The 9,342-nt window shown below is 36.5% G+C and overlaps 1 protein-coding gene across 1 annotated transcript in view; it reads right to left on the bottom strand.

The window, feature by feature from the left end:
- Positions 1-8,616, bottom strand: part of LOC149149332 (organic cation/carnitine transporter 7-like) — a 224,634-nt gene extending 216,018 nt beyond the window's left edge. Inside the window, exon 1 of the mRNA XM_089439759.1 lies at positions 7,974-8,616. The gene's annotated coding sequence lies outside the window, so the exon portion shown is untranslated. The remainder of the gene's footprint in view (positions 1-7,973) is intronic.
- Between the last annotated feature and the right edge of the window lie 726 nt (positions 8,617-9,342).

Raw genomic sequence — 9,342 nt, forward strand, 5'->3', positions numbered from 1 at the left:
ATCACAGTTTGTATATGGCAAGGTTGCAGGTTTGCTAAGTTGCCTCAACCGGATTGAGGACAAAAACGTGCTAGAATAGTTGTCAGAAAAAGGGGCAGTTGAGTGCCCATTATCCCACGACTAAGAGCCATTTTCAGGGCCGATACCGAAATCCACTAAACAGAGCCAAAATGGAAAACTTTTGGTTGCCCAAATTTGCACTTTTGGGGATCGAAGACAGCCGTCATCGGGTCATTTTTTTCGTTCGTGAATTAACACCTCTTTTGGAGAAATTTCCATGCACATCATTAATTTTTTTTTTGGCGTCGGCCCCGAATGGTACCTCAAAGTTCCTAACCGGAATTCTTCACATTTCTTCATGTTTGCAGAGTTGCATTGTGTGTGGAATTACTTTGGTTTGTTTTACGTGTTGCAGCGAACCACATGTTATGTGGAAGATCGTGACAGGTTCTGCTATGGCTCCTCCGGAGTCGCGTTCACCTTAGCATGAGCCTCTTTGGACTATTGTGGTCCTGCGGCGACTATGCCTCTCTGCGGCGAAGTTGTGTAAGGATCACGAAACACCAAGAGAAGTGGTGGTAGTGTCTAAAGGCACTTTTGTTGTTGGAATCTCACTGGTCACCAGAACATTTAGCTGGAGTATTTCCGCCTTTAAACAAATTTAGCTGGAGTCTTCCGCCTTTAAATAAATACCATAGTCAAAACCGTGGGTTCTGCTGGTAACTTCACAGAATCAAGTTTATCCTAACCATCCTAACAAGTCGTACCTTCTCCGCACGACAAAGCCAGTTTTCTTTTGGTATTGTACAAGCAGTTAGGCTCTTCCCACAGTTGTGCTCAAAGCCGCGAACGTGATTGGTTGTGTTACAGCCTCGCCAGTTTCGGGCGTCTGTCAGACATTGGACGGATTCTTTGCCTTTTCTCCGCCCCCTCTCACAGTTCCTCTGGGCGTTTCATACTGCAATCAGATTGGCAGCAGATCACATTTTTTTCAGCAAAATGCTCCTTTCTGGTACAGCGTGCTCGCCCTCTTTGCATTCCCGTGCCCTATATCAACCCTTTAACAAACCTGTACACGGACCTCCCTCGTTACGCGACAATTTTAGCTCGAAATCTTAGTTCAGTGCAGCTCACTCTCATATTTTGTAGGAATTTTGAAAGGAAATCGGTTTTCTCTCTTCGAGGAGAGGTAGAGCCTTTAAAACTGTTCGTGGGACTGTAACTCTTACTGCATGCATTGGGATCCTCCGGCTCTTCACAAGCGGGGCCCGTCTAAATATTATAACAAACTTTTCCCCAATTCTTGTAACAATTATGTCAAATTTTTCTTCAGATCTTATTACATTTATGGCCAAAAAGAGTCGCTACAAGATTAGTTCAAGTAAATCTGATAGCGAACTTTTCTCCATTTTTTATTATACTTTATATCAAACTTTTGTTAGGATTTTATTAGATTGATGGAAAAAAAAGGGTATGTTGGTATTGTTTGATACATGATTAGTCTACTCCCTTTACAAACAAATGTTTTGGTCAGCTTTATCATAATTTCAAGTTTCGAGCTCATAAGCTTATAGACCACTAAAAATATATGTTTGCTGCAAGATTAGTGCACTCATCATCGTGGAAACCATAACCCTGAGTTTCAAACTTACATACTCACGTAAAAATAGTTGGGAGAACAAAATGGAAGATGCATCTAAAACCAACCATGGCTTGGTGTTGATCACCAAAAGTGATGAGAAAAAACTCCCTAAAGACAAAATGAATGAATGTTAGTCTTTCAAAACCTCGCACTTTGTGCACCCACCTCGATCCTCTTGCTATTCATATGCAAGCACTTCAAGTGCAAGACAACATTGTTAAGAGGATCATAACATTGATCTTCAAACTTTCAAAGAGGTCACAGGGTCAAACTTTCAAAGAGGTCACAGGGTCAAACCAAAGGGGTAGAGTATGTATACCTCCATAGGGTTCAAACCAAAGAGGGGTAGAGTACATACACCTCCATAGACTTTAATAGTCAAATAACTGTGTGGAAGCGGGTCCCTTGTCCCACAAATAAGGGGTCTCATGCACCAATTTTGGTGTCTAGCTTGGTTGTGACCTTGAAATTAAATTATTAGTATGATTTACGAGAGCAAAATGGAAAATTTGCTACAAAGTTGTGGATCACCAAAAATGATGAAAGGAAACAAAAATAAAGAACATTGGCTTAATAGAGATAGTGAAACTCACTCATTTAAAACAAAAAGAAGGAATGTTTGAGTAAATAAAGCTAATGAAACTCGTGGCCTTACTCACTCATTTAAAACAAAAAGAAGGAATGTTTGAGTAAATAAAGCTAATGAAACTCGTGGCCTTATTGACATCCATGTGTGAGAGGAATTAAGATTCCACATTAAAAATGGGAATCCTCCAAAGAAGCTTGAGATACTCTCAAGAAGGTTTCCTCTCAACTTAATGAAGTTTGAGTGGTGTTACTTGAACATTTTTTGATGTATATGATACCATGCAAATTCAATTGAATTGAAGATTACATAGCTCATTCAATGACCCATGAATGCATATGGATGAACATGGTTCTTACTTGAAGAAGCCAAATGCTCACTTGATAGATATTGCGCTCTAAAAGGGTTCCAACTCCTTATGATGCATTCCACTCCACTTACGATATGAAAAAAATGTTGGTGCTCAAGTTGCTAAGATAGATTTTAATACATTGTGTAATTCTTGGATTGATGAACAACAAAAGTTGGGAGATCTTGGTAACCTTGGATTTAGATTCTAAGTCAATGGCTTTTTTTTGCCAAAGAAAGCAAAACAAAATTCCCAAGGGTGCACTAGTAGTCTCAAAAAAGAATTCCCTACCCTCTCTCTCTCTCTCAGCGAAAGCGAAAGGAAAAGAAGTAATGGAGCAACAAACCTCGTGAACATTATAGTGAACAAGGGCATCCTAAAGACAAGTGTCATAAGCAATGAGACAAGTGACATAAACAATGGGATGAACTTAAGAAGCAATTGAAGAAGCTTTATGTGCGATCAGCATCTAAACAATTCTCGTAATAATCACAGGGTCATTCATGTAGCATCTTCCAAAGCATTACATGCTCATTCTTCTTCTAGTATTGAATGGATTGCTTATCCCAATTCCATTCATCACATTGTAGATGATTCCTTATTTCCTATCCTAGACACTAACCGAAATACTAATGAGAAATTTTATAATAGAAAAGAAATTTCCCTTTCTGTAAGTGGCACTAGTAATGTCAAAGTCGAAAATCGTGTTGTGAATGATGTTTACCATGTCCCTCATTTAATTGTGAGTTCATTTCTATTTACCAAATGACCCAAACTAATAAGAAGTTTGAATTTTGGTTTAACCGTTTTGTATCTAAAATTGTAGTGATCGGATATGTTGATAGTAATGAGAAACTCTACAAGTTGTCCAAGATTTCCCATTTGATTTCTATTAGAAAATGCATGCCTTTGTTGCTAAGACTAATCCTATGAGTCGTTAATGGCATGTAGATAAGATAAGATAATTATATTTATGTCCAACTATTGACCACAAAGTAGGTCAAAGGGACTGTTGAATACAATGATGTCCATACAATGCGGGAGAACCAAACGGTTGGTCTCCTATAAAAGATGCAATGCATGAATACAAAAGATACAATGGTTCACTTTAATTTTAGTAGTTTGTAATCAATGAGCAAGTTGAAGATGGTACATAGTTTGCATTCTTTATCTCTACAAGATGGTGTTTACGAAGAATGTGTTGTGGACAAGCATCATAGAGAGAATTTTGAGAATGACAACCATGGTGTATGGCAACTCTCTTGCAACTTGTTCATAGCAATTTTGTGACACAATGGATAAGCCTTCTCTTTCATGTGCAAAGTACATTTTGACTTTCATTTATGATTATTCTAGGCATGTACAAGAGTCAAATCCTGGACAAGTGTCAAGGGTTCAAGTCCCTTGTTGATAATCAATGTGATCAAACTATATAACTCTTAAGGGCTATAAGGATGGTGAATATGTTAATCATTTAATTGTGAGTTCATTTCTATTTACCAAATGACCCAAACTAGTAAGAAGTTTGAATTTTGGTTTAACCGATTTGTATCTAAAATTGTAAAGATCGGATATGTTGATAGTAATGAGAAACTGTACAAGTTCTCCAAGTTTTCCCATTTGATTTATATTAGAAAGTGCATGCCTTTGTTGCTAAGACTAATCCTATGAGTCGTTAATGGCATCTAGATAAGATAAGATAATTATATTTATGTCTGACTATTGACCACAAAGTAGGTCAAAGGGACTATTGAGTACAATGATGTCCATACAATGCGGGAGAACCAAAAATCTCCTATAAAAGATACAATGGTTCACTTTAATTTTCGTAGTTTGTAATCAATGAGCAAGTTGAAGATGGTACATAGTTTGCATTCTTTATCTTTGCAAGATGGTGTTTACGAAGAATATGTTATGGACAAGCATCATAGAGAGAAGTTTGAGAATGACAAACCATGGTGAATGGCAACTCTCTTGCAACTTGTTCACAACAATTTTGTGACACAATGGATAAGCCTTCTCTTTCATGTGCAAAGTACATTTTGACTTTCATTTATGATTATTCTAGGCATGTACAAGAGTCAAGTCCTCAACAACTGTCAAGGGTTCAAGTCCCTTGTTGATAATCTATGTGATCAAACTATATAACTCTTAAGGGCTATACGGATGGTGAATATGTTAATCATTAGGAACTTGTAACAAATCTAGCATTACTTGTCAATGTCGCACAAGTTACACACCTTGGAATAATGGTGTTGCCAAAGGAAGAATTGCACCCTTGTTTAGATGGACTGAGGCATATTTTCATAGAAAATGGATGGAACTCGACTTTTGAGTTGAGGTGATATTTGATGCATCTTATATCTCAAATGCCATTGTTACCAAGGATGTGAGGAATGTGACATCCAAATAAACACGAAGTGGTAGGAAGCCCATTGTTGCAAATTCTAGTGTCTTTGGTTGAAATGCTTCAACCCACATTTCAGATGAGAATAGAAAGACATTGAAGCCCTAGAGTCACAAATGCATTTTTGTCCATTATTCCTTCCATTTGTATGACCCACCTCTCAATGATGTTAGCATTCAAAGGGATGTCATCTTTGAAGAGAAGTATGCTTCAAGTTCACCTCCCACTATTCTTTTTATTTTTGCTTATAATATTTTCCTTAACTTGTCATCTTTGAATAGACTAGATACTTATGCTACAACAAAAAGTGAGGTGGTGGTTGCGGTCTCTTCCTAAGATGTTCCCTATACACTTCCATCTCACTTAGGGGATGAGGTTCATTGTCCCATGTGTGTTGAAAAAATCTTGAAGCTATAGGCCCTGATGTTGGTGATGCTTCTTATCAAAAGCAATAGGCCAATTTTGCACTTATAAAGTTATATCAAGGGTCATGTCTACTTGTGATCGTCAATCTTATGCAAATGTTGGTGACAAAACAAATATTGGGTAGATGCAATGGCAAAAGAACACAAATCTTTCATGAAAAATCACGCATGCGAGTTGGTACATCTTCCCCAAGAGAAGTATGTTGTTAGATGCAAATGGATCTACAAAGCCAAGTTCTCCTCAGATGGTTGTATTGAGAAACATAAAATTCACTTGGTGGCTTGGGCATTTTGTTAAAACTAATAAATTGATTACACTAAAAACTTTCTCTTGTCACCAAGATGAACACCATTCAAATTATTTCATCACTTGCTGGTAGTTAGTAGTGAGAGATTCACCAAATGGATGTGAAATCAACTTTAGTAATGAAAATCTTCATGGGGGTATATATATGCAATAGCATCTAAGTTTTGTTGATGATCATTGATGGCACTTCTAAACTTGCCTATGAGTTGAAGAAATCTTTGTATGGGTTGGACAAGCCCTAGGACATCATATGGGAAGATTGATCACTTCATTCTTGATAGTAAATTCATCTGTTATTGCCAGATCCAAATCTGTATATCAAACGTGCTAATGACAAAATTTTGATACTTGTCGTATACGTAGATAACTTGCATCTTACAATGGTACTAACATGATTTTTTACATGAAGAAGAAGCTTAGCTCATGAGCACTTCTAAAATCATTGATTTAGGCCTTTGCAGCTTGTCTTGAGGCTGAGGAGATCAAGGAGGCCCAAAAGGCCAAAGATCTAGTTCTAGACGTCTTATCCTCGAAAGAAAAAACCCCTTATTCTAAAGGCTTAATGGAGCCAAGAGTTCAGCAAGGAAGTAGGCCTTGGATTATCTTCAAGTGAATATGGCTTGACTCTAGCTGAGATGAGAAAGCAAAAAGGACAATATTCTTTAATTTCTCAAGTCCCCACATAATATTCGTCAATCTGTCATGTCCCCTCAACAAATCACGCAACAACAGAAAAACAAGGGTAAAGATACAAGTGAATAAACAGTAAGGATAATCCCCTGCTGCGTTGACTTACTCTTTTAGTTTTATTGGTTTGCTTCTTCTTTCGAATTGGTGATTATGGGTGAAGATACAAGTGATAAACAGCAAGGATAATCCCCTGCTGTATTTTACTGGTTTGTTTCTTCTCTCTTGAATTGGTGATTATGGGTGAAGACACAAGTGATAAACCGCAAGAATAATCCCCTGCTGTGTTTTACTGGTTTGTTTCTTCTCTCTTGAATTGGTGATTATTGTGTATTTTCAGAAGGCAATCATCTACAGGGCTATAGCTTATGACAGATATAGTCTCTTGGGCATTATGGCCTACACGTTTAGCTGGGACAAAAAGAACCTTTTGGATTTATAATACAGTTCCTTTTGTATTTATAACACAACTTTTTTTGAAAGGAAAAAAAATCTTTCCTCAATGGTATGTCTCCATACCTCCCTGATTATTCTTTCTTTCATGGGAGTTTGCATCTGAACTGGCAAAGATTAGATCAGTGCAAACCTAACTATGTGCCTATTAGGTACCCATATAAGATTAGATCAGTGCAAACCTAACTATATGCTTATTAGGTACCCATATAAGATTAGATCAATGCAAACCTAACTGTGTGCCTATTAGGTACCCATATAAGATTAGATCAGTGCAAACCTAACTATGTGCCTATTAGGTACCCATATTCTGGCTGTGGTTTGGGAGGTCCACATTTGGCAGCTTATCAATTTTCGATTATTGTGACAGTTTATACATTTTCATTTACTGTGATTATTAACTTATGATTTTGCTCATTGTACTCCTAGTAACTCGGATACTCTCCACATCGTCCTCCTCCAAAAGATCCAACAAAGCTGTTTTCTCAAAAATGGTATTGGAGTAAAGGCAAAAGTATTAAAAAACTATGCTGCACCTCTATGTGCCTTGACAAGAGAGCAACCCCTTCCATATTGCATCCAATCTTCCAATAGCCTATATGTCATCTAGCCACATATGTTAACCCTGAGCATCCTATATGTACTTATATCTACCGGCATAACTTTCAAAACTGCCATTTTGCTACAAACATCTTATGTTGACATCAGACCTTAACAGGCAATTTTTATACCTCAGAAAAAAAAATCTTATGTTGACATCAGACCTTAACAAGCAATTTTTATACCTCGTCTATATGAAAGCTTGCAAACCCAACCTGAAGGTTACAAATTCAGTACCATTTATATACCTTCTCTATCTGACAGCTTGCAATACCCAATACCCAACCTGAAGGTTGCACATTTAACGCCCTTCCCAACTGCCAACTCTTAGCATGGAAACAGTAGTTTTTATTTCCCTAGCTAATATATAATGAGGAAAAAGCCCTAACTTGGAGAACTGCATTTTTAACAGGAAATCAAGCAGTAAATTTGCATATGACCAAGGATAAAACGTAGGGACTGTTGATAGCCAGCATTCAGTTTAAAATTTATAAATCAATGTGGAGAAACGACTTACCGCTAAATCGTGCACTTAAACCGACAGCCCCTCCGTCAAGAGTGTGTAAGAGCAGACGAGCTCCCTTCTCCGTCTCCCTGTATACTAAAGGAAGAAGATATATTGGCATGTGGGTTTCCACTGGAATGCTTGCTAGATTTACAACAATATCTTGAACTGGTGGATTTCGGCCTCATGATTGATCTCAATTGAGCAATAATGGGTTGAATTTCGGCCTAATGATTGATCCAGATGAAGCAATAATTAGATTCTCTTTGTTTCATGTGTTTTTGCAGCGATAATTGATCAACGAAGCAAACAATGTTATTTGTCGCTTCCAAAGATTTTCATGGTGTACGGAGCTGAGATTTTCATGGTGTACGGAGCTTTTGAATTGGGCCTGAAGAAATTCAAAGGTTGCTGTGAGTTTTGGTCTATTATAGCGAAGGAAATGCACCGCTTGGATAGGCGATTGTGAAACGGAATGCAACTTTGCTGGTGAGCATTAAATGACCAAGTAGATAAAAGTACTATGAAATTATGAAAATTTGGTAAAGCAGCGTTCTTATTCACTCTTTCCATGGCTGATTGGATGAAAATTTGGTAAAGCAGCCTTCTTATTCACTCTTTCCATGGCTGATTGAATGTATAACACGATTGCTACTATCCATATTGGACGTGTAACAGGGTTGATGCTACCGAGAGATTCACATCAAAATATATTAAATCTGTGTTGTTGTTACCGTGTTACGATGACAGATGTGACACAACTGCAAAAATCAAATATATTAAAAATTTGAAGTAGCAATTACGCTTTAAGGAAAGGATAAAAATCAAATTATAATCATTAGTAATGTTGGCTAAGTTCAGTATATATTGATTTGTATCTATAACAATTCGTTTTTTGGAAGTTTTTTTGGCGAGTTTTTCTGGTTTAATTTTTCTAAAATCTTGAAGAAATTTATTGAAATCACAAGTTTGATGAGTAATCCTATACAATTTAATTGCTCTAGGGTTTTTCATGGTGTTGAATCTAGTAAAAAAATCAATTTAAATAACATAAATCAAGATTTTATTTCAAAATTTTCCACCTTGGAAAGTCCAAAAAGTCACACTAAAGACAACTCTATATATATAATATGTATAAATGAGAAGAAAAGTTGATATATATATTAGTTTCAAATTGTATGAGAAGAAAGTAGAGATGGTTTGAAAATAAAATTTGTTTTTGAGCCACATTTAGATTTGACTAGATTTTATTTAATTTTGGTCACAATAATTACAAGTAAATAGAATCGTTTTTTATATTAATTATTAACCATGATTTAAATTCAATCTAATTAAAATATAATACATATTTGGCTTGAAAATAAATAAAATATATGTATAA

This window comes from Pinus tabuliformis, chromosome 9 (genome assembly GCF_031772625.1).
Source record: "Pinus tabuliformis cultivar Carrire ecotype Pingquan chromosome 9, CPIR1, whole genome shotgun sequence".
NCBI classification, from domain to species: Eukaryota; Viridiplantae; Streptophyta; class Pinopsida; order Pinales; family Pinaceae; genus Pinus; species Pinus tabuliformis.